Raw genomic sequence first — 27,121 nt, forward strand, 5'->3', positions numbered from 1 at the left:
ATAGAAGACTCAACTAAATAAAAGTAGAGTTGAAAAGAAGGTATTACAATCAGTATGGCAAAAATACAAAGGCTTGTTAGGAGTTATGAAAACTCATGTGATGACAAATTAGAAAACAGGAAACAGATGAATTTCTGGAAAATTATGACGTACCAAAATTGAATCAAGAAGACATAAAAACCTTGAAAAGGTCAATACAAAATAATGACATTAAATCAGTAAGTACATGTCTCCCAAAACAGTCCAGGACCAGATTTCAGTAGTGAGTTTTACCAAGTTTTAAAGAATTAACACCTCTTTTTCTCAAAGTGTTCCAAAGAATTGGGCAACCCATTGGGATCCCTCCTGTCTCTCAGGAACAGTTCCTATTTCCCATTCCCCATTCCTATTCTCCAATAAATTTTCCTACTTTTAAAAAGAAAATCAAAGAATTGGAAGAGAAGAAATCCTTTTGAATTTACCCTACTCTGTCAGCATTATCCGCTTACCAAAACCATATAATGATTCAAAAATTAAAGAAAACTATAGAACAATATTCCTGATGAGCATAGATACAAAAATCCCCAACAAAAAAATATTAGCAGATTCAATTCAATAGCACATCAAAACAATCATCCACCGTTATCATGTCAGTCTCATCCCAGGGATGCAAGGATAATTCAATATATACAAATCCATAAATGTTATCATAGCAATAAATGCAGATGGTGCATTTGATAAAATTCAACATCCCTCCAGGAAAAAAGTCCCAAACAGGTTAGCTATAGAAAAAGCACAGAATAACACAATAAAAGAGCTATATATGAGATAGAACCGTAGGCAACACCGTATGAGTGTGCAAAAGCTAAAAGCATTTCCTCTAAAATTAGGAACATGACAACAGTGTCTACTCTTTTTGCTTTTATTTGATACAGCAGTAGTAGTTTTAGTCTGATGTATTTGGCAAAAAGAAGAAGCAAAACACATAGAAATAGGAAGGAAGTCATATGTCCCTATTTATAGATAATTCTATACATTAAAAACTCCATCAAGAAAATGGTAATCTTGGTAAACAAACTCCATTCAGTAAAGTAGCAGGATACAAAAGCAATAGAAAATGTGCTTGTGTACACAAATAATCAATTTTCTGAGAAAGAAATCATAAAACAATCCCATTGTTGATAGTCACAAAAATGCTTTAGGATAAATTTAACAAAGGAAGTAAAAGATCTCTGTAATAAAATTTACCAAAAAAAATACTGATGAAAGAAATGGAAGACACAGAAAATGAAAGACTTCCCATGCTCATGGATTGGAAGAGTTAGTGCTGTTAAAATGAACACACCACCCAAAAGAATTTACAATAGGATCCCTTGTCAAAGCACCAATGACATTCATTCTTCACAGAACTAGAAAAAAGATTCTGCAGTTCATATGAAAATATAAAAGACTCTGAATTGCCAAAGCAATCTTAAGAAAATGAGCAAAGCTGGAGGTAGCAGAATACCTGACTTCAAGACATATTACACAGCTACTGTAACAAAAACAGCACGGCACTGGCAGAAAAACAGACCCACAGACCAGTGGGATAGAACAGAGACCCTTAATATAAACCCACGTCTCTATAGCCAACTGGTACTTGACAAAATTATCAGAAAAACACACATTAGAGAAAGAACAGTCCCTTCAACAAATGGTGCTCAGGAAAACAGATGTCCACTACAAAAAATTAAAACTTTAATTTTTACAGACCCCTATCTCTCACTCTGTACAAATGATTTGAAGACCTAACTAAAATGCCCAAAACTATGAAACCACTAGAAGAAAATTCAGGACTAATACTTCCAGACGTGTGTGCAAGCAATGATTCTGGATCAAACCCTACAAACGTAGGAAACAAAAGCAAAAAGTGACAAATGGGGTTACATAAAACCAAAAAGCTTCTGTACAACACAGAAAACAGTGAATAGAGTGAATAGATGGCTTACAGAATGGGGGACAAATGACCTAAACAGGCATCTCTCAAAAAAATAAACACAAATGGCCAGTAAATATATGAAAAACTGCTCAATATCATTATTCATCAGAGACATGCAAATCAAAGCTACAGTGAAAGGGAGGGTGAGGGGAGAGAGGGCGAGGAAAGTAGAAAGAATTAGGATGTGTTGTGCTCATGTTTCAACTCCCCATGAGGAATGTAAGCATTATGTACTGCAAATCTGGACTAGTGAAAAAATAAAATAAAATCTACAGTAAGATACCTTAACCAGCTATAATGGCTATCATCAAAGCAAGCAAACAAAAATAACAAATGCTGGCAAGGATGTTCACAAAGAAGAAATTTCACACAATGTTGGTGGGAATGTAAATTACTATAGCCAATATGGAGAACAGTAAGGAGGGTTCATATGATCTAGCTATCCTACTTCTGTACACATATCCAAAGGAAATGAAATCAGTATATCAAACAGATACCTGCACATCTATGATTGTTGTACTGTTATATCAGCCTAGGTGCCATCAGTGGCTAAGTGGATTTGGTACATACACACAATGGAATATTTTTCAGCCACAAAGAAGAATGAAACATTATTTGCAGCAAAACGGAACTGGAAAACTTCATGTTAAATAAGATACACTAAGCACAGGGAGACAACTACAGCATGTTGTGTCTCATATGAGGAAATGAAAATAAAGAAAATTGACCAAATTGTAAAATAGTGATTAATAGTGGTTGGAAAAGGCATGTGGGAACGTGTAAAGGGAGGTGGATTTGACCAGTTCACACTATATGGAAATATTACTCTGAGCCCCAAGAAGAAGTATAATTAATGTGTGCTGATCAAGAAGAAACAATAAAAGATAAAAAAGTGAATTCAGGACCCTTGAAAGGTTAAGGAGCTCAAGAGTGAGAATCAGGAGCCCTGTACTCTCTCGTCTGCCTGGCTAGTTAGTAGCCATGCGATCTCATCCTGAGGCATTCCCACTTCCAGGATAAGTCTGTTCAACCTCTAAGATGCTGCCTAATGAAAGTCTCTGTGTCGGGCTGGGGATTTAGCTCAGCGGCAAAAGTGCCTGCCTGGCAAGCGCAAGGTCGTGAGTTCGGTTCCTGGTACCAGAGAAAAACCAAAACAAAGAAAGTCTCTGTGTCAGCAAGGCCAACATTTTATATAGGAAGGCAAATGGACCCCATTCAAGACTGCTGAGGAAAACGCCCAAATGTTTCATCTGGATCATTAGAGAATCATAAGTTATAACAATATATTGGTAAGGTAGAGGGCAAAGGAATAAGGAGACACGATAGAGTAGGTAGAGAAAGGAGGAGGAAGGCAGGTGAGATAAAAAAGGTGTAAGAGAGAAAAGACTCATGGATAAAGGTTTGTGTGTCAGGCAAAGCAGTAAAGAATTGGTGGGAGGGTTTTGGGCAGGACCAGACCTCTGTCCCTCCCTACTCCTCCTCACTGTCTCCAGGTATGGCTACGGCTACGGCATCCAAATGTTTGAAAAAAAATACGAGTTTTTAAGTAAACTCGAGCAGGAGGCAGGGAAATTACCTACATGTGAATATAACACAAATATGCACATTTTTTACACTTTAAATTATGAAATTATGTCCTCTGATTAGTAGTAACACACAATAAGGAATAATTTTTACCAGTTTGTTCATTTGTTTAACAGCAAGGATGTGAGAAAATGACCTTTGAAAAACACTTACACATTTAACTTTTGATCCCAAGTCTTCTTCCTACAGCTTAATTTATTAAAACTAAACACATCTTGACATTATAAATTTGGAAAGACGAGAGGGCAGTACACTATAATTAGAAGCCTTGGCTGAGCATTGCACAGAATAGATAACTACAACTGCTATAATGCAATTTATTGAAAATTTTATTGATTCTCTTTTATGAACAAGTATAGACCACTACTCATGAATTAAGATTGAATTAGCAGGTGACAACTGCCAAAACTTCAACTTCTCTATGGAGATTAGCTTTCTTTTCCTTATGAATGTGATTATTTTATTAATGCATGGAACAACAGTTACATGGGCAGGGTGGAAAGTGGAAGGAGAATATTTCTAACTACTCTGAATTCTTGGCCTCTGATTTTGGAATCATCACTGACACTAAACATCACCATGAAAAGGGTTTCATTTGTCCAAGTGCCTGTAAAGGCTCATTTTTACCTACTATGCAACTAATGTGCTTGGCAAAATCCTACAGAATTATATAAAGGGAAGAGATGAGGATGGGCTCAAGTCTAGAGGTAGTTCCAAAGACGGTCCATGCACTGATCAATCTTCAGGGTTCAGGAAACATTGGACCACAGGTATGGTCAACAAACATGTCCACTAATGCTCATTCCTGGACTACCCAAAATGCTTTGCCATTAGTTAAATCTCTTCTAGGAGCAGAAAGCAATATAGAAATTGAGTAGCACTGATAAATTAGCAGCAAGCTAAATGTTCAATAAGAAGGTAATTTCATACTAATGTCAAGATATTTCTCAGCCATTGAAATGATAGTTATGCATCACTGTATGTATATGCTGCAGTAGATTCTTATAATGAAATGTTTAATGTTTAAAAGTAGTAAAATTTTACTCGTACTTTTGCAAAGATCTGGGTCAATAATCACATCACCTGATTACAATCCAGAAAATAGCGTAATGGAAAAACACAGTAAGAACAAAAACCAGTATGCTAACATTTTGCCATGGAAAAAAAGGTTAAGATTATGAGTGTCCTTTTACTTTTCCTTTTTCATTTATTTTACAGTTACATTATGCATTATAGTTATGTTACTTTTATACTGAGAAATACATTTATAATTAAAATAAGCACGTATTAATATCACATTCACACACTAATTAAACAGTTTAAATATTTCGCACTAATTCATTAGAGTCCTTAACTGCCACATGAACATAATAGCAAGAATAGTGAAAACCAAGCTGCCAGGTTGGTAAACTAGAGATACCGCAGAAATATTGGAATCATCGCAAAGCCCACGCCATTGGTTAGGAACTGAGCGAATTTCCAAACACAGAGTAGTTAATTTCCAAACTAGAGGTCCTGCTCCCACAACAGCTATTTTGGGCACAAAAATAACTATGATCACTACAGAATTCACTCGGGGGAAAAATCTGTTACCATCTTTGGGTACAGTGCCTCTGTTGTTTCTTTGTGCCCTGCCTCTGTTCTGTTATCTCCAAGCATCTCATCCTCACGTTCCTCTCTTCCCTCATTCACAGCCCATACAGTTTTAGAAGGTGCTGACCCTACCTCCTAAGTCCATTGTGCAAAGGGCCAGGCTGGACAGTCAGCCCAGTTCAAAAGGTTCCATGGTTAGCCAATGAGAATAAATGAGAGGGATGACAGATGGGATAACATTCTTTCTACTGGGGTTGCTGAACTAATATCACAAAAATCTAGTGCTATGATGAGACTTACTACCGTTTGGAGAGATCTTGAGAATGCAAAAGCCAAAGGGAAAGCATAGCTGACAATTCAGCAGGATGATTCCTTGTCACTGTGTCTCAACCCTGGATGCAACAACTCCTGAGATTGGTATCACTAAATTTTTCATTTACTGGAGTCAATGTACACCGTTACACCCTTTGAAGATACATACTTTAATTTATTCTTACTTGGAATCAAAAGATTTAATTCATATTTCTGCAACTGCTCAGCATTATATTCTACATTAGGAAATTAACATTGCCTATGATCATTCACTATTGTGATCTATGTCATCTTCCTCCTTTGGCCAAACATTTAATAGAAGAGAGAATTTGGGACTAAAAATGACTTCTTTCTCAAATAAACTAACCTATATTAAATGACCTGAATATCTATAGTGTTCAAAGATAAATCTTCATAAACATATATTAATGCAGAAAAGGAGGTTGCTTAATTAGCCATCTGTGTTAAATTTGGATTCAGATTTTAATATTAAATATGAAAACAATTTTATTAGTGTAATTACATAAGGTAATATAGTTTAGTGAGTCTCAAGCTTTAGCATGCAGAATTGTGGAGGACCACCAGGATGGCTCTCCTATAAAGAAGACCATTTGTCTCCATTTTGGCTAAGCCTGGCCCTAATGCTGTGTACTGATATGTACAGAGCTGGCTAGGTTAATACTTTACCCTCTCAATTGGCTTTAAGCAATGCAAGTGGGTCTAGGAGGTGCTGATGTGTAGCCTTTAAAGCAGTAGTATGCATGAACTAGGCCTAGTGACACCCAGGTGAGGCTCTGCGATGTCTCAGGGCATGAAGGCCAGACATTAAAGCTGAAGCACCAGCTAAGGGTGGTGGTGCATAGCTGTAACCCACACTCAGGAGGCTGAGGCAGGAGAAGTCCGCCTGGGCTAGAAAGTGAGCTCAAGGCCAGCCTGAACTGCATAGTGAGAACTTGTCTCAAAAAGATGGGGAAAAAAAAAAAAGGTGAAACACCAACCCCAAAACACAAGATACTTCCTCAAACTGTGTTATGCAGATTACTCTTTCTACATACTTCTCCTGCATGTTGCAGAGGTGCTATTATGTCTCCTATGTAGCCCAGCTCAGAATACTCATACACTTCCTGCCATTCTGAAAGTCACTCAACCCTGAAACACACCCGCCTCTTCACGAATTAATAAAACCCAGGTTTGGCCCTAGATGTGGCTTTTGTTCCAGTTAGCCATTGTTCTAACTGGATTTAGGGCCCCCTTGGCTTTCCACAACTACAAATATGTGTTTGTCTCTTTAATCTTGCCATAGGTTGCACTGGAAGTGGTAGATTGGAATTACTTATTAGAATTTCAATAACTTTTCCCTGGGATTACAAATGTAGACTCCTTTGGACCCTGATGAGGCTGGCAGAGAGGGACCACTATAACAATCACCTGAAGGACTTGTTAGAAAACCACTGGTGACCAGCCTGTCCCCTGGGCTGTGGTTCAACTGGTCCGAACTGGGCCTGAAAGTTGGCATCTCTAAGTTCCTAGGTGATTCTGAACTGCTGATCCAGGGACCACAGTTTAAAAATCATTTATACTTCAAATATTTTGCAATTGCTGACATTTACTTGGTATCTGTGATTTAAAACATAAGTCCATGTTTTCTGAGATGGAGGCATAATTTAGCTCTGAAAATTCCAGACATAAAGATAGCCATGGGTTTTAAAGGGGGATGGGATATAGCAGTTAAAGTAATCTGAGCAAAAGTTTGATTAAAAAACTCATTACAGAAACCAAGCAACCTTAATTTCCAATAGATGACATGATCAGTCAGAAATTCTGCTACATCAAGCAAAAGTCAGACTTCAATGTTCCCTTGCTGCATTTATTAGCAAAGTTCACAAGGCCAAAGTAATCAAGAACACCACAAATTCCTAGGTGCCTTTTCCTTCTGGCTGTCTTAGTTACTTTTCTCATTGCTGAGACAAAATACCCAACACCAATGCCCTTTTAAAGGGGGAAAGGGTTATTAAACTCATGGTTTGTACAGGTTTCAGTCCATACTAGGCTGGCTCCAAGGCAGCATGGCTCATGGCAGACAGACAACAGTTCATGGTGGCAGAAGACAGCAAAAGCAGTAAGACACCTTAACAGCATATTTCTGCCCCTTTTATACTCTACTAGGGTACGGGGATTAGGGTGGTGCCAGACCAATCAGCGGACTAATTTGGTAGTCATGTACCCTTAATCCCAGCATCACACACTCTAGATTCAGCCACCTCTGAAAAAACTCCATCTAAGACTGCTTGAGGCTTTCGGGGGATACAAACCATCACACTTACAGAAGGGAACTAAGTGGTTACTATCTTCCAAGGGGACTGGTAATTCACAGGAAGAGCAACTAAACAGTTAGATGTAACATGCTTAATTGGCAGGAAGTCATTCAACTAAAAGTATGATTCAAAGAATCTGGCAATCTACAAAGATGTAGCACTTTTAAATAATTTGATACTATCAATCTACTTCCTTCAAACATTCTGACTTTAAGATAGAGTAGGATCTGTGCTTTTACAAAGCACAGCACAACATCATACCATCCTTCTTAAGACTTGCCCAGGTAGATTTTTTTTATTGACGACATTTCATTTCATCTTTTCATGAAAAGATGACATTTCATTTTACCTTCCTACTTAAGGCTTTACAAATCAAGAATCTTTCATATTTTAAGGAGTAATATTAGATTATGATAGAAACTTTATTATAAGTAACATGTAAAATATCTTCTCTGATTGTGTATCTGTTTGAATATAGTTAATTTTAGCATACTTCATCCAAAACAAAAAACCCATATTACTTTAAAAGTAAAAAAGTGGCAATGTTAGCTTAAGGTTAGTAAATCTCAGTTTGTAATAAGGACATTTATTTCTCTACAGTGACAATTTTACTGATCATCTTTACAAATTCTTCATAAACAAAGAGGGGGAACAAATTCAGAAGAGGGCAATTTCTTGTCAGGAACAATGCTGCTGATCATGAAATTTCTCACTTTCTTAAAGGAAAAAGTTGTGTTTTCATCAATATGACATCAAGCAGAGTAGAGAGCACTGAGCCCAATTGTTGGGCAGCAGACTCGGGACCCAGGAAGGCTCTAAGAACCTAGAGCAACCGATAATAATAGAACCCATCCAGCCAAGTTCAACTCAACTGAAGTGAATAGGGAGTCAAAACCAACCATGCAACAGCTTAAGAAGGAAGAGAAGTGCCTCTTATGCCAAAATCTAGACATTTTCAAAATGTTCATTCAACCCATTTATAAAAATATTATTGCTCTCATTTTATAGTTGGGGCAAAGGCTCAAGAATATTGATAGACTTCCCCATCTTAGAGACAATTCCAGGATTTGAAACCAAGGGTGAAGATTTCAAACTTCATGTGCATTTCCTCTATGCTGCTTTAGTAGGATGGAAATGTTTAAGAACTGAAAAATGTACAACCAAAAAGGCTGAGTTCTCTTCATTTCCCAGATTAATAGATAGGCAGATTTCATTTGCCTTTGTCAAGGAGTTCATATTCATATGATGTTCATTCCAAGAGAGTTGCATTTTAATACAGATCTCTGGGGAGGGGAGGTAAAACAGAGGAAATAAGTAAAACAGGAGCATTACCCAATGATGTGGGAGGCAGAGGGGAGCAGAGGGGAGGCTGGCCTTGAGATCAAGTTGGCTGGGAATCAATTTCCAAGTCTGCTTCTGCAAAAAGAGCTGGGGATGAAGTTCTCACACAGCTCCCTGCAGAAACAGGCTGTCCCCTAGAAAACCCAGCCAGGTGAAATTGCAAGGAACCCAGAAAACAAGAGAAAGATGGGTACCACAGCCAGAACCCTCTCAGGGCTAAACTCTCACATGTAGCTCCATGGTCATGAGTAAGGAGGGTGTTCTGCTGGTCCTTAGAATTTATAATGACCCCGTAGGGATAGTTGTCCTTAAACACCATTTGTCTTTCCAAGGGTGTTGACTATATTCTCCTTGCCTCTCCACTTCCTCCAAAAGTCTCTGATTTCTCTGTTGAAATGCTGATAAGTAATTGAAAATCAGGGAATGGGGAGGGAAAAGAGATACAGAATAAAATGTATTGTATGCACAAACTGCTCACGATATGTGTATCGTGATGTATTGCAAACATGTACTAATAAAATTGTAGAAAGTTTAGAAATGTGAGACAGTGGCTCTACTTTCTGAATGTCTTCTTCAGCTTCAGAAGGTCATATGCGAAGCCAACTTATTATAGGAGTTATTTTTGAAAAGTGAGAGTTCTATAAAAGTTAATAAAGTAAATTAAAGGGTATTTCCTATATGTATAATAAAAATTTCAGTCCCACCAGGATATATTCTTCTAACCATGATCAGAGCTGACTGAAGTAGTTTCTTATTTAGCATGTGCTTACTATAAATTCAAATATAGGTGTCAGTCCATAAAGAAAATTAAATGTGCTGTGGCTTACAAATAAGAAAATCACAAGGATTATCAACACTCAGTTTGTTATTACTGGACTATTTTTGAAATAGAAAAGTTCTTTTCTTGTGTACTAAAAAAAAAACTAAAGGCATCTAATATTTAAATATGCCTGAAAGTCATTAAATGCCATTGCGCAGTAATGCTAATTTAAAATAAGATATTCTAATTTATGTATTGATAATAGAATAAATGAAAACTCTCAAGGATGCAAACTAGGTGAGTCTATGTGGGCTTTGTCATTTCTTGGTTTAGTAATACAAATAATAAAGTATAATTTAAAAATAAAGTGATTTCTTCAGCAGATAGTGCAGAATTCCGTGCAGCTGAAGAATAGAAAATAAATGAGTTCTACAGCTATTATCTTGCTTTATCATCACTTCTGCAGGGCCCCTTTACTTGTCTTAAACCTTTGTATTATGTGACATCCACTGCCTGGGACATTTAGGCAAACACTACATTTCAATTCAGTGAGGTATACACAATAGTAATGGAAGATGAAAATGTAATTCCCTGTCCTATCAGGGAGAACAGGACACTTGCTTTCTTTTGGAATACAACTACCAGATAACAGAAACAAGGAATTTGCAAAAATGTCCTGGGAAGATTTTCCTATCAAGCTTTGCTTTGCTGGTTTGAGTTGTTGCCTCCCCTGGGGCAGTCATGGAGTCTTGCATGGAATTCTGACTTTTCAGGACTAGCATAGACCCTCTGCTATGAAACTAGTGTCAGGTCTCACATATACAGTCTCACTCCCAAAACTTAAATCACTCTGACCTGAGATGGGTCAGGGCTTCTGAAGTCTTTCTCTGAACCAATTTCTCAGCATCCTAAAAGTGAATGCCCAAGGGAACAGAGGAAAAGCAGGGACTGAGAAAAGCTTCTGTGGGCCAACTTAGGCAAGGTAGGCTGTAATGATGATTTAGTTATTTTTATATCACTGACAGGGTCCGTATATTACTTTCTTTCTTAGTCCAGATTTTTATTAGTGCACATTTTTTTTTTTCTTTTTTGGTTTTTCTCCAGTACCGGGAACCAAACTCACGACCTTGTGCTTGCCAGGCAGGCGCTTTGCCGCTGAGCTAAATCCCCAGCCCCTATTAGTGCACATTGGTTATACAGATTAATGGGTTTCATTCTGGCAGATTTGTACATATGCATATGATACATACTTAACCTCTCCAGCATTTTCTATGTATCCATTCTCTGTGTATTTCTTGGTACAATGATATAAGTGGAGTGTGGAGGACCACCTGGATGACTCTCCTTGAAAGAAGAGCAATTATCTCCATTTGTACTAAGTCTGATCTTATTTCCATGTATTGATATGTACAGAGCTGGCTAGGACTGTTCTTTATCCCCTCAACTGGCTTTAATCAATGCAAATTGGTCCAGCAGAGGTGCTGATGTATAGTCTTTGAAGCAAGGTGACAGGTCAGTGTTGCCCTGCACTGGGGCTCCCAAGAAGCATTTATGAGCCAGGTGGGAGGGAGAGTCATGCTCCACCCTGTTAGCTGGGATCCAGCCTCAAGATAAGAGGCTATGACTTCCCAGGGCGTACAAAATTGCACATCAGAGCTGAAGCATCAACCCCAAAACATTAGGTACTACCTCAAATTGTGTTATGAAGATTACTCTTTCTGCATATCCTTCTCTCTGCATATTGCAGAGGTGATCTCAGGCCTCCTGCCTAGCCCAGCTCATAGCACTCATGAACTTCGGGTCATTCTCATAGTCGTGCATCCCAAGCCACTCCTGTCTTCATGAATTAATAAAACCTGGGTTCTTCCCTGGGTCGAGGCCTTTGTTCCAGTTATTCATCATTGTAGCTGGACTTAGGACCAATCAGCTCCCCACAACTACAAATACACCTTAGTGTCTTTATTCTTGCCCTGAGTTGCCCTGGAAGTGGTAGATTGGAATTAACTCACTAGAATCCAATACCTTTTCCATGGGATTACAAATATAAACTTCTTGGACTATGATGAGGACCAGGAAGGGTTCTTAATAGTGGAGGTTCAGCAGAAAAGTGGGGCCTTTCACAAATGCTTGGTTTGGGTGCCAAGTTTGCCAACATATAGGTTACATACAGAAGGCAGCTGGCAGCAGGTACCCAAAGAGCTGGAGAAAGATGTTAAAAGGGTATGCTGTCTGCTGTGAGCACAGAAGAACTGCATTAAGGACCCCCGAAACCTAGCCCCCAGCAGGCAAAGGGGTATGGCAGGAAGGCAGAACAGTGGCACCGACAGCCCAATTGAGCTGTTACAGAAAACATCAGTTCTGCTTTCCAAGCAAAGTTCTGGGCATCAAATCTGAGTGGTGGAGGTAGTGTGGGAAATGGTAACAAGCTCTGTAGACAGCCTCCAGGAGGAGGCTGCAAAAAGGAAGAGAACCACCTTCCAGCCTCCTCATGCAATGCCCAGAATGAAACACCCCAGCACAGAGGAAGTCTTAGACCTCTGGAGTCCGCCAAGTACAGCACATTGCCCACTCCAGAGTGCTTCACAGGTGAAAACCAACCAACCCAGAACCGGGGCCAATGTGTTGTACTTGGGTCTGCAGCCTTCACTCTGGCAAGGAGGAGAAGCTCCAAGGCACAAATAAATCAAGCTTACAGCCCAAAGCACTGCAATATTAATTTACGGTGACCAGCTGATTCATTATGATCACTTCACAGTATGGAAAGAAAATTCAAATGGATGAAAGGCTTATGTCACACTGAATATTTGTTTCCCACTCAGAGGCAGGAAGGATGCAGAAAATCAGTAAAAAGAACAGTGAAGAGAGAGACAAGACTCAACACTATTCTTTTGCCCTGCCACACACACACACACACACCGAAAAGAAGCAAAGAAGCTGATAAGCAAGTGAAACCCAAAGGCCAGTAATGAAAAGAGGTCCAGAAGTCTAGAAATAAAACCTCACATAATTCTTACAATCTGTATTCACCACACTTCCTAGTTTCTATATTCAGATACTTTCCCAAATGTGTTCTCACTAAACCCCCAGGAGCCACCCCTTTCCTGGTCGCGAGTTCCTAGAGATAGCAGTCAACTCACTCAGGAGTGCTCCATAGATGTGAGCCAACCAATCCAGAACCAGGCCTCACCTGCCTCCCTGTGGGGGGCTCCTGCAAGGGGCCACTATCTACCTGCCCCATCCACCTCAAGGCCAGTACCGGACACCCAGGACAACCCCGGAACCTGCTGAAATCATTCAAACTGCAGATCCTCACCTGCCTCATTCCTTCCCTCCCACACAAACTACATGAAGGGCTCTGCACACTGTCCGTCCACCTCGTCCTTGGCTTCTAGACTGACCCACAAGCCCCCTCCCCTTGAGAACTCAGTACAACAGGCTTTTCAGGAGCAGTCATTTCCTGATCCATAGGCCTTACTATACCTAAGTAGCAGAACAACCTCTACTTTAAAACAGGGTCCCCAAGCCCTCTACCTGTGTGACTCACCCAGAGGATGTATATTTAGAGCCCTCTGCATTGTGTTTCTGTGCCTGTGTGTGCGTGTCAGTGAAAGGGAACTCAAAAGTGCCAGAGAACATAGAAGAAAAGAAAGAAGAAAATATATTTTTTTTTCTTTGAAAATAGTCATTTTGTAATAGGTAAATACCGGGTAAAGAAATTAACATTTGAAGCAGCCTTAAATTTTCATCTGCTCACCATACACTTACATGTAGCTTGTAGCTTACTAAATATACCTTTGCAAAAGCCCTTTTTTTGTAATTGTGAGTGAGCTAGTTTAATCTACATAGGATTATAAGATAGCCATGTTTTTATATTTCTCTCTTAAACTGTATGACCAATAAATTTACCAGAGGAAAATCTGTCTGGTAGCAAAAGGTTTCAATACTTTTTAATTGTTAACATTATTGTATTGAATATATGATTATTAAATCTATTATAATAATTCCACGATAATGAGCATGGATTAGAGTCTCTGTAATGATCCATGAAGCTCTTAGGCCTTTGCAATGAGGCTCCTGGGACCAGTTCTCAGACACTGAGGACAGGGCAAGGCCATAATTGGAGGCTGCTCTCAAGACTTTACATTCATCTCAGGAAATATCTAGACACTGCTTTCGCTGGGTGCGCTGGGGGTGGACCAGTGTGTTTCTTGTATGTCTGTCTCATAAAAGAAGACTGCAGGGAGATTTTTGGTTACTTGTGCTTCTGAGAAACCAATTTCCTCACATAGACTTAGAAACCCTAGTACATCATATGCTGTGTGCCTGCAGTTGCTTCTCATTTTAATCTGGAATTACATACTGCGCTACTTCCCTCAAGTTATGGCACTGTATGGGAGGCAGCCTCCTCTAAATGAATCTATGACCATCTGAGTATTTTATGAGATTACCAAAACCAATTTGACTTTGGCCCTGGGCACCTGAAAACAGAAACAACAAGGATGTCACTGGAAAAGGTACTTTTCCTGTCCCTAAGAAAGGTGTTGTGGCTATGACTACAAATCAGACAAAAGTAAAGAAACAGGCTCTGCCTTGAGCAAAAAGATTGAAAACTTTCAAACTATTTCTTGTTCTAGTCTGAGAAATATATCTTCTTTACATTGCTAGGTTGAGACGCTGTCCTTTTAGGATAGGAAATGGGTACAGATTACCAGCGGGGTCTTCTTTCAGTAGAACTTACTTTTTAAAAAAGCCATCCCCACCCTTTACAGAATGAGGAAAGCACCTGTGGTCACTGAACTCCAAAGGAGAGGTTGGTATGTACTGGGATGAATGGGCTCCAACTAGAAAAGCAAGATGCCACGGAGCCTGCTGAGGATATTTACAGTTAGGAAGCTAAATTTGCGAACAAAAACAAAAATGTATGCTTGATGGTTTTGAAATGGGAGGAATCACCAAAAGTGATACTGTAGCTATTCTAATACCGTGACAGCTTGTGTTTGCAGTTGCTCCTCCCTTGTCTAAATTTTAAAATCCCTGGCCCATTAAAGTACTTCAGTCACAATGCTTTGGTTATAAAGTAAAACTGTGTATTTCCCCTTCCCTACTCCCAAAGTAGTGAGGCGCTAGGGGTTGAGCTGTTTGAATGCTAATGAGTTTGATGGGCCTAGGAATTACTGGTATCAGAAACCACAATTGGTGGATTCCTACAGCACTGCATAGTTGGAAGGCAGCTGCGCTACTGATCCAGCATGTAAAGCCAATATCTGTATAGCAAAGGTATTTTTCTGGACCCTGTACTGGGCGCACTATGCTTTTTTCTCCAAGACTCAAAACATCTCCCTCTGACAAACTATTAAGAGTCAACAGGATGCCGTGGTTCAGTACCTGGGACACCTCATCAATCATACTGCTTTTGATTCACAGCTCAGGTAAGTTTTATTCCTGCCACTTAGGTAAGTTACTTACAATTCCTGCATCTAGGACAAGTAACTCAGACACCCACTAGACAAACGGAAGCAAGATTTGGGGTTCTGTTTTCCAATTATAATCACGATACGGTAGGCTTTCCGATACTTTGTGGAATAAGGATTAAAATACCCAATTGGCTGTAACTAAGCAAACTGAGGCCTTTTGATTAATCAAGCCAGCCAGCTTTCAGCTTCTGACATCAAAATTTATGCCTTCCATGGAAAAACAAGGCCACAGCTACATCACATTAAACCAACACACAATTAACAACACTTTGTTCTAATTATCTCTGGGCACAATTAATGTTGGCCCCATGGTTCATTTTTCTTTTCTGATAGCTCTTAGAATATTTATGGAGATTAGTCCTTGATGCATCGGCCTTCTCTAAGATCTGAGGTTTTCTTACAAGCTCCTACACAAATCTGAGCCTGGCAAAGACACATATTTATGCAGATTAATTCTTGACATACTGGCTTTTTCTAATATCTGAGGTATTTCTAATAAGCTTCCCTTCAGAGCTGGCCCTGGCAGTGCAATGCAGCCAGAGATACCCTAATACCTTGGCCTGACTCACACTGAGAATTTTTTTCCTTTCCCTCAGCAGTTGGTGGTAACTGATAAAAGGTTGTGTCTTGATTAAACAAGCTTTCAGGAGGTGGGAGGCCAAAAGGCTGCTGTAAAACAGCAATGGAGATGCTAACAAAGCCCAAGGTAAGAGCACTTCTCAGCTGCTCTTATTGGAAAACCTACATTGCAGCTAGGCTCAGCTTCCTCACATCAATAGTGAGATGGGTGAAGAGTGTTTCTTAAAGGCGACACTCAAAGGTGATGGGTACAGCTTTAATTTATGGAATGCATATGTCTTAGTTACTTTTCTCATTGTGGAGACAAAATACCCAACACCCAAAGTTAAAGGAGGAAAGGTTTATTTAGTCCATAATTTGTAGAGATTTTAGTCTATAATCAGCTGGCTCCAAGGCAGGTTGGAATCAAAAAGGAAAAACAGTTCATGGCGGGTAGAAGATCTCAAAACAAAGAAGGGATGAGCAAAGGTCTTTTTGTCCCTTATATCTTATCCAGGGTACTTAGGGCTAAGCACACCCTTAATCCTGGTGCCCTTGATTCTAGCATTGCACCATGAATCAATCCCAGTGTCACACACTCTAGATCCAGCCACCTCTGAAAAAGCCCGATCTATGACTGCATGAGGCTTTGGGGGGACATCTAAACACAAGCCATAATAGCATATATTTTTCTACATGCCAAAAAAGTGAGTTCAAAAGTTGGTGGGGGACTATTTAAAGCCATGAATACTCTGCACAGGGCAAGGTTCTTTGTCTCACAGCTTGGCAAGCTTCTTTGGGCGTGTTTTCAATGCTCTAACACCAGGCCTCAGCACCACAAGAAGGTGCACCTTGGAGGCACTGTGGATGGGCTATTTGTGAGGGAAGCACCTAAAAAGACTGCAGGCTTAGAAATCTCCATGAATTTAAATAAACACTGTCAGCTCTGTTCTGTGTGTGCCAGGCACTGACACATACAGGACACGCTCAACCTTTCAGTTTTCTTTGGCTGCAGGGATCCAGACTGGTCCACGTTTGTCCAGATGCCTTCTTGAGGTCACTTCAGGCTTTTCTGCTGTTGCTGAGTAAATTCCTTCTGCCCCTCTAGTCTGCATAAAAAACTGGCAAGAAGTCTCAAAGACTTACTGTTCAAATCCCACCTTCATATGTCCTTGGTTTCTCCAAAAAGAATTTTAGCTTTTTTTATTGCAGGATCACACTGACCTTTGTACATAGCATTTCGTATTTTCTTTTTAATATATATTATGATTATTATTTGAATTAGTGTATTTTTGTTTCAAAAGTGTGCTTCAAAGGCAGAGAAAATATTCTGTGGCTCTTTGTAAGTAGTGCACCCAGCAGGAGCCCAGGCCAACAAATGTCAAGAAAAGGAAAAGAAAGGGATGAAGACTGGTATATCTTTACCAGAAGGAGAAGGAGAAGAACAAAGAAGACATGCCACAGAAAAGAACACAGGATCTAGGCAGGGCCATATCTTTCTTGGTGGTTGTGAATCAATTCAGACATTTAAATAACTAAAACACAAGCATTACACCAAATCATTAAATGGTGGAACTGTCAGTTGAGATGCTTTAACCTCTGATGACCAAGAGGTGAGCACAAAACTGAAGCCAAGTCAGTGTGACCCCTTTCTGAAGTGGGGGAGCTTTGCTGGAATGACAGAGAGAGAAGGGAAATTTGGGCTGGTGCTGCTGATTCAGGGCCGTCATAGCTGTGCATGGAGAAAGCCTGAGGATGAGTCCAGCCCAGAGGACAGCAGAGCCGGGAGAGGGGCAAAGCTTCTTGACGTGCTTTTCTCCGGTCCTTTACTTACTATGCCGCCTGAGTTTCTAGTTACATAATCATTGTTTCCTTTGCTTATGCCAGTCTGAGGAGTGCTTCTATTACTTGAAACTGAAGAAGTAATTACAAAGAGAGTATCCTGAAAGAACACTGAAATGCCTGGGGTTTTCCCCTGTATTTAGAGCTTTGGAATTGTTTCAGCAGCCCACAGACCTCCCTACTCTTGTACTCTATAGGGAGTGGCAACGGCAGATTCTTTAGGATGAGTGTTCTTTCCTAACTGTGCTTCTTTCACTTGGTAGCATCATTTCTGAGATTTTGAGTTTGGAGAGCGAGGCACTCTTCAGTGAGAAATCTAACTGCCCATTCATACAACTGTTTTAAAACTGTTTTAAAAGAATGGCAAGTTTCAAACACCCTACCAAAATATGTGCATAAACATTTATACACTAAAGTTGTTTACAAGAACATTATAATGTAAGATAATATAGTAACCACATTATAAGAATGTTGTAATGTTATCATAACAATATTAAAACAGCAAAAAAGTGTCAACAACCTAAACAGTGAACAAAATGGATTATATAAGTGGTATACAGTATCTATTATCCATCTGATAATTTCTACACAGCCAGTGGATAATATTTTTGAGGGTATTATGTAGGGCAACAACTTAGGCAGATTGCATGAAAAAGCAGGCTATTAAACTATATATCATTTCTTAAATACAAAAAATCAGAAATATGCCAAATTGTCAATAGGAGACCATTTTCAATTAATGTACTGCTGTCCCTCAGAATGCAATGTAGACAGATTTCAGGACCCCTTAGTTATACTCAAATCCTTGGGTGTTTAAGGGCCTTATATAAAATGGCATATTATCTATATATACAGTATCTAGTCATACAATCATCCAACATAATTTAAATCATCCCTAGATTACCTATGATACCTAATAAAATGTAAATGCTATGTAAATTCTTCTTACCCTATTGTTTAGCAATACTGACAAGAAAAGAATCCGTATATGTTCAGTACCAATGTAATTTTTAAGTTAGTTCAGTCCTCAATTGGTTGAATCCAGGAAGGCAGAATTCATGAGTGTAGAGGGTCAACTGTAATTACTATTTATTTCCTGTATTTTCTAATAACCAATAATGTAACTATTTACTACATTTATAATGAGAAAATTGCTACTGTAAAGTTACATACTGACACACAATGTAAATGCGCCCTCCCCAACTTCAAGATGTTTTACCAAGGAGAAGTAAATGTTGTTGCTAGGTGACTCACTCTTGGGTGCACATTAATCAGGCAAAGATATATGCCTGATAACTTTTACCTGTCAGCAAACCACCATGGGACCTAAAGATAAGAAGGTGACAATCACAGATTGCTATTGAGAGCACCACTGGCAGACTGCTTTCTAATATTCTGATTTCTTTTTGTCTTAAGAAATGAGAGAATGAAAGTAAGAGAGAGAACAATGTCAGAAACTAAAGCCAATCAGAAATGCTAAGATGTTACACTTTTCCTCTCACCAGCAAGGAGCCAACCCACACCTGGGTTTATCCCTGCTCACAGTCAGGAGCACCTACCAAGGTGGGTAAGAAGTCACTTCAAGGCACATTTAGTCATAAGCTTTCCTAAGGCTCACAGTTTCCCTGGCATTGGGCTCATGATGGAAGAGCTTCTGATCAATCTAAGTTAGAAGACAAGAAAAGTTCCACTCCAACCCAAGGACAAAGAAAGCTATATTTAAAGATAGTTAAGACTTAGGAAAACTCTGCTGGGTTTGGTACCTAAGTGGACCTAAATTCTTTCAATAACTGTAAACATAACTCAAACAACTTGCTATAGCTTGTCTATAGTTTTTCCCCAACAGTTTCTGTTCTGGAAGTTTGGTGGTACTGAGGTGGATGGACTTTTAAAAGACAAGGCCTACTGGGAGGTAATTAGGTTCCCAGTGCTACATCCTCATGACTTGATTAATACTGATCTCCAGGGAGTCTGGTCCTTCCACAGTTTCCTGCCTGCCATATTATCCTTTCTGCAACTGACCAGTTCCCTTCATGCTTTTCCACCATGTTGTGACAAAACCAGGGGACTCTTATTAGGATGCCTAGGTCAGGCAGCTTGGACCTCCTAGCTACCCAAATCCTGAGACTAATATACTTCTTCATATTTAAAGATGACCTAGCCTCAGCTACCTTGTTATAGCAACACAAAAAAGACTAAGACAAAGCTCTGTTGGTGGTTCCTAATCCTGACTGTGGATGCAAACCACCAGCAGAGGTTTAAAAGAATAGATAGATAGTTTCCATTATAGACTTAGAGAGTTAAAATATCATGAGGTGTATTTTAGGCATCTGACTTTTTGAAAGCTCTGTTCTTGGCAAGGTTTCATCCTTCCTGTTGCTTGCACATCTCACACCTACGTTTATATTTGTCTCAATTTATCATCGATTTTGCCCTTTCTGCTGGATCATTCCCATCAGCACACTGATGTACCCTGACATGGATTTTAAAAGAGTTTATCTTATACCTCTCTTCAGGTGTGATTCTCACCACAGCCACTCCGCTCCAGAGGAAAGTTTCTCAAAAAAGCTATCTGCACATGATATCTCCACATCTTTTTCCTTCCTACTCACTCAAATCAGGAAATATAATTATGCCAATCATGGCTTCTTGTTATGAAGACCCAGAGCCAATGGCTATCTCTGTGCTTCATCTTACTTATTCTCTGAAGGTTGCTCTTGAAACATTGTATTAATCAGCTTCCCTGTAGCTGGAAAAAATGCTTGACACCTGTGACTTCAGGAAGGAGAAATTTAATTTTGCTCATGGATCCAGAGATCCACGGTTGGCTGGCTCCAAGGCAGAAACATGGCTGAGCCCGTTGGCACAAGAAAACTGCATTCCTTGTGGTAGCCAGAAGTAGTGAGAACTAGAAGAGACACACAGAGAAATATGCCTTTTGTTATGGTTTAGAATAAAAACTGTCCCCAAAAGGCCTCATGAGCTCCTTGACTGGGCTTTTAATAGATGATTAAATCATTGGGGGCACTGTTCTCATCAGTGGATTAACCCAAGGATGAGTTCAAAGTGAAGAGGTGGGTCGCTGGGGGTGTGATCCAGAAGAGTATATTCCCCTTCCTGGTTCCCTTATCCTCTCTCTGCTTCATACCATGAGCAGCTTTCTTCAACCAGGCTCTTCCACTGTGCATTTCCTGCCTGGAGCCAGCCAACCATGGGCTAAAAACATGAACCAAAATAAACCTCTCCTCTGTTAAGTTGTGGGTATCAGGGGCATTTTGTCTCAGTAACCAGAAAGTGACTAAAACACCCTCTGAAGTCATGTCTCTAGTGATGTACATCCTCCACCTGGCCTCAACCTTTTAACAGCACATCTACCTGTGAGCACAGGAATGGATTAATCTACTGATACATGTAGTGACTCCAGATCAAATACCTTCCAAAAGCCCCGCCTCTGAACACCTGAGGCTTTGTTGGGGGTAGGGGGCTCAGTTTAAACTATAATAAACATTCACTTTTTTTTGTAATTTCTTGAGGCTCCTCTGTCACCTAACTTTCTATTTTTCTCCTACCTCAGCAACTACACTTTACCATGCTCATCTGCTGGCTCTTTTCCAGCTCTCTAAGATCTCTAATGGAGGGGTACCCTGAGGGTCTGTCCTCTGCCCTCCTTTTGTCCACATTTACACTTATTTCTGGTGTGGCCTCATTTGGTCCCACAATGTAGAATGTCATCTATATGCTGATTGCTCTCAAATCCATATCTTTAGCCCTGACCTCAGCCTTGCACATCCACCAACCTATTCAATACCAGCACTTGAATGTTTAGCAGTCATCTCAGTTGGGTAACACAAACTGATGATTATGCATTCACCCCCGAAGTCACCTCTCCTTTAAGACTTGCCTCTATCAGAAATTTGATCCAAACTCATGCTCAGTTGCCAAGGCCAAAATCTAAGTCACTCTTTATTTCTCTTACTTTCCCTTATATTCTGCATTCAGTGGTCAGTAATTCCTATAGCATTTACTTCAAAAATATATTCCTACTTGAACATTTCTTCCAGCCTAGAGTGGTGAAGCCATACAGTCGAGTTCAGATTTTTATGCTCTCACTTACTGACTACTATACTCTGTGACCTTGGGCAAGATAGCACCCTTTCTGGGGCCAACTTTCCTCATTTGTAAAATGAAGATGATAACCACAAGCACCACCACTGTAAGAGATTGTTATGAAGATCAAAATAGTACCTATACATATACTTAGAAATTAGAACAGTGTGTGGGGCACAATAAGCCCCACATAAGAGTCTGCTGACATGGTCATTCTTCTCCTTCACTAGTTATTTCATCTGGTATTATCATTAATATAATATTACTAAATTCTCTGTTATTGCTAGCAGGCAGCTTATCCCAGCTTACCAATATTTGTTGTCTGAAATCTTAGGTAAACCAAACCAAACCAAACCAAACCCAACCAAACTAAAATAAAACACAAGAAAGAAACTCCCAAAAAACAAACCAAAAAGCAAAAGCAAAACCAAACAAAACAAAAATGATAAAAAACACTCCTGCCTGCTCTCCCTGCCTCTATCCTCTACTGTCTCACTGTGACCTGACAAAACAGCAAGAACTATATTTTTAAAGTGCAACTCATATCATGTCTTTCCAGCTTATCCATATCTAACGGCTTCCCTTTACATGTAGAGTTATCCTCAGTAGCTTTTTCATGACCATAACCTACAAGGCTTTATAGAATCTGGCCCTTGTCTTTTTATCTAAACTCATTTTCTTCTAAGTTTTGAATATTATCCCTGCTATTCCAGGACACACTCCTGCTTTCTGTTCCTCTCACTTGTCAAGCTTTCTATCATCTTCAAATAAGCTTCCACACTTGCAGTTTCCTCCTTCTGGAAAGGTGCCTTCTGGAGCACAGCTGTTTCTTTTTTTTTATTTTAAAGAGAGTAGTAAATGAGAAACAAACAAACAAATGAAAAAATAGAACAGTAGCAGCATACCAGTATCATAAACGTAAAGAAATCAGAGCAAGAACGTTCAAACTGATACAGGGTCTCAAGACAAAATAATATGAATTAGCAGTGGTTGTTACATTGCACATCGCTATTCTCAACTACATTGCTCAGATTATCAGATGTAAGAATGAAAGATTGCTCAAACCATTAAAAAGAATAAGAAAATAATTCTTTGATAAAACGTTAGAGATAATAGCTGTTTCTTTTATATCATTTATATTTTAATCAAATGGCCTAGCAGCAGAGGACTTTTTTTTTTCTGGTACCGGGGATCAAACTCACGACCTTGTGCTTGCCGGGCAGGCGCTATACTGTGGAGCTAAATCCCCAGCCCCTAGCAGAGGACTTCTTAAACAGATAAATTCTTCTCTCACTTCCATCTCAACTCTATGTTTTAGTCAGTTTCCTTTCATTGAGAAAAGTGAGGAAATGTTCATTTTGGCTTATGGTTTCAGAGGTTTCAGTCCATGGTTTCTTGGCTTCCGTGCTTTTGGGATAATGGCGAGGTAGAACATCTCACAGGGTGCATGTTGTGAAGCACAGCTGTCCACCTTTCAGTAGCCAAGAAGCAGAGAAACTAATGAAGGGACCCAGCACAAGATATACCCTTGTAGGGCGTACTGCCAGTGATCTACTTTCTCCAATAAGGCCCTTCCTCCAAGTGTTTCACTACTTCCCAATAATGCCAGCAAATTATGAACCTGTCACTGGATTAATCCACTGATGAGATCAATGATCTCATAATTCAGTGCCCTGTGTTTTGGATCAATCTTCATCACCAAAGAATTTCGGGGACATTCCAGTTCTAAATTATAACCCTCCACTACTACATAATATACTTTTTATTATTCACAGGCATTATCTGTCTATTTATTTACTTGCTTATTTGTTACCTAAGATGTGTTTCTTGTCTCTACCCACTAGACAGGGACGATAAAAGGTGGACTGATCCAGTACCTTGAACAACTTTTGTTTTATAGCAGATATTGACCAATGAGTTCTATATATAACTATGATGTGCGGCCTGGTTTAACTATTTTAAACTATCTAATTTTAAACAAAAAGTAGAGATTAACAAAATGCTTATGCTTAACACTTTATCATACTTTCACAGGGACAAAATTGAGTATAAAACACTGTTTTTCACCTGAGCATATTTAATTGCCATATTTTTCTGCACACACAAAAAAACATTCTTATAAGGAGGCCAATTTCTTCTGACCTAGAGACTATAGTTAAGACATCAGCACTTACCTGGTGGCTCAGAACTCTCCAGTGATCTCAGGCTGGTTCTCCCCCTCGTTACAGAGATACTATGGTAGTCAGGAGTGAGCAAGGGGAACGTGCATTCTGATTTGGGGTAAGTCAGGAAGTTTCCGTGCTTCCACAGAAAGGGCTGCTGGGACATGGAAGGTGGAGCCTGAGACAAGGAAATCATGTACTGCAAGGTACATGCTATGAACCAACCCAGGGTCTGAGGAAGATGCCCAGGGGTGCAAGATGGGAAAGATGCAAGCACTCATTGGATGCAGTGGAGCAGATCTGTGAAGATGCCTCAAGCAAGGGGATAGGGTGGGTTGGAAGAGAGGAGCAACCCTTTCACAGAAGACAACTGTGACACAGTGGTGCTGGTGAGAATGGGGAGCTGTTTTTCTAAGTCAAGTAAGCAGTTTCTGAATTGGAAGCCTTGAAAATCCAAACTTTAAAAAAAATCATAGAGAACACCACATATTGGCACTTAAAGGTTAGAAAATGTGCAAGGGGGGTCGGATCACCCATGTGAGGCTATGGTACTGATATAAAATATGACAAATGACTTCTCAACCAGACATTAGGACACAAATGAGAATTTCCACCAGGGGGAAGTCATGGCTGAGTTGTGAGGGCAAATGGCTAACTGGCTCTGCACGCCAACTGTAAAGGATGGAGAGCAACATCCTCAGCAGGGGAACAGCTGCAAAAGGAAGAAAGAAGTGTGTGTAGGGTGTGCGTGGGCATTAGTTTGACTGCTCATCCTGGGGTCCCCTTAGGAAGGTAAACGTCTTCAGTAGCAAAATATTTTGATGAGCTCAGAAATGGGGACTGCTGTGGAACCAACCCACAAAGCAAAGTGCACAGACCTGAAGAGTTCTGTATAACAAAAATGGCTGGGGGAGAAGGAAGAGGTGGGAGAGAGCTGCCCAAGCCCTAGGGCGGGAACTGGAGACTCAGAAGAAAGGGGATACCGAGAATGTCTGGCAGGCAAGGCACTGAGCAGAAACAGAGCTATCTAAAGATATATGGCTCCAATCCCACATCCTGTGTAGGGTTGGATTGTGGAAAATCCCTGAAAAAGGTGTCACTTGTCAGAAGATTCGTACTAAGAGAAGATAAGGGATCGTAAATTGAAAGCAACTGGAAAGCAACTCCTTGAAGTGCCCAGGAGAGGCAAAAGTCCTGAGTTAGAGACCACAGACTTTCCTCAGACTGGGGAATGAGATACCTGGGAAATATGTACTTAATTCTTAAAGTCAGGGGCTTCTCAGATATAATCTAGGTTGTTGCCCATAAATATAAAAAATTACTGTCATATTAATCAAGAACATAACATTAGAAGCAGATTCTTCATCTCCTTTCTATACCTTCTTGGGACGTGTTTGGGGAACGGGAAGAAAAGAAGCGTTTTTATCACCCTAAAAATCATTTTTCCTCTGCTTCCTAGAGCACCAGGGGCCAAGAGATGAAGGTATACACATATGGTTCTTTCAAAAACACAATAGTGGAAAATCTTGTTTTTCTAAAATCTTACTATATAACATCCAATCTTGCCAAAGCAATTTTGATACATTATGGTTAATTCCCCTGCAATCTTTCAAAGGAGCATTTTGCTGAAGTACACAAATCTACATGGGGCTCTGTGACCAGCTTTAATCACAGTCTGTCAAAAGAGTTCTTTGTTTTCTGACAACAGTTTTTAACCTATGCAAGAGATCCTACACACTGAGTGCAAGTAATCAATTAAAAACTGAAGTTGTGCAATGTGAAATTCATATGAAAACTAAATTACGTATAATTAAGAGATACTTAGATTTCATATAATAAAAAGAACACAGACTTCTTCAATAAAGGCCAGTGAGATATGGGTGCCAGAGTTAACAAAATTGAGCAAAGAATTTTAGAAAACAAGCAGTGATATTTCGACTATAGAAAATTAACTTAGAAAATAAAATATTTTGTGAGTTTAAATTATTGCCGTAATGGCACTTAGAGGTATCGTTTATTGCACCCAGCTAAAACTGGGTGAAGGAAGAATTGCCCAAAGTGTAAAGCTGTGTGCTGTGGAAGGAAAAGAAATACAGCTTCTTTCTCACTATGAAGTTTATGAAATATTTGCTGCCAAGGACATTTTTTAAATATCTCAATACCTCTTAGCTTGATTAAGTAAAATGTTCTCCACAAGCTTGTCTCTGACAATGAGACAAGTGAGAACAATTTTCACTGTAATCATAAATAAAAACTAATGATTGAATTCATGTAATATCAACCCATGCCTCCCTCGGAATGCAGCTAACTCAGGCTGAAGACAAGGCCCTGGGTTTCTTAGAACTCTCAAACAGAAAACTTAGTCATCCTTGAGAAAGCTTTTCTAGCTGTTTACAATGAGTATTTGTAAAGATGACAATGTAAGAGGACCCTTGGAAAAATAGGTGAGTACTGGCCCTTTGTCAAGGGGAGCTCTTCCAGGTTGTGTCTGTCTGATATCACTTGGTTACCTGCCTGTCCTCAGTCACACTTGTGTAGGTTAGCTGAAGGTTTTTTTCATCATTCTTATATTAATCATTGTATTCAGATAAATAGAGGATGTGAGGGTGATCTGGCTGCAAAATCTGTCACCCCATTGATCGCCAGGGTTGATCAGATAAATAGAAAAAAATATGTAGGAGTGGGTAGCACCCTTGGAGTGGGCTGATCAAAGAGACCAAACATAAGGAAATAGTTGCTCTCAAAATAATAAGTCATTTAATCCTCTTTAACTTTCTGGAAGGTTAGTTACTATTACTATTCCCACTTTTGCAAACGAGGCAACAAAGACAGAGAGACTAGGTAACTTTGACAGTTTTAAAGCAAAAACACAGGTGAACAGAAATTCAAACAAAATCCTGAGAATCTGGGCCCAAAGATCATAAATTTAAGCATATTGTACACTTTGTGCTGTTTGCAGAGAAAACTATAAGGAAAAAGACGTGCCTACTACAGGCAATAAGAGGAATTGCAGGCAAAGCTGCACAAACCAAGCACAGAAAACAAGACCTCTTTCCTTATCCTCTTTCTTCACATTGCAAAGTTTTCATTATTCTGTAGCAGTTACAGTAAAACTA

General features: G+C 39.6%; 1 protein-coding gene across 4 annotated transcripts in view; it reads right to left on the minus strand.

The window, feature by feature from the left end:
• Nckap5 (NCK-associated protein 5) overlaps positions 1 to 27,121 on the minus strand; it is an 892,836-nt gene that overhangs the window by 273,465 nt on the left and 592,250 nt on the right. The window lies entirely within an intron of this gene.

This window comes from Chinchilla lanigera, unplaced genomic scaffold (genome assembly GCF_000276665.1).
Source record: "Chinchilla lanigera isolate Chin_1 unplaced genomic scaffold, ChiLan1.0 scaffold00039, whole genome shotgun sequence".
Classification (NCBI taxonomy): domain Eukaryota; kingdom Metazoa; phylum Chordata; class Mammalia; order Rodentia; family Chinchillidae; genus Chinchilla; species Chinchilla lanigera.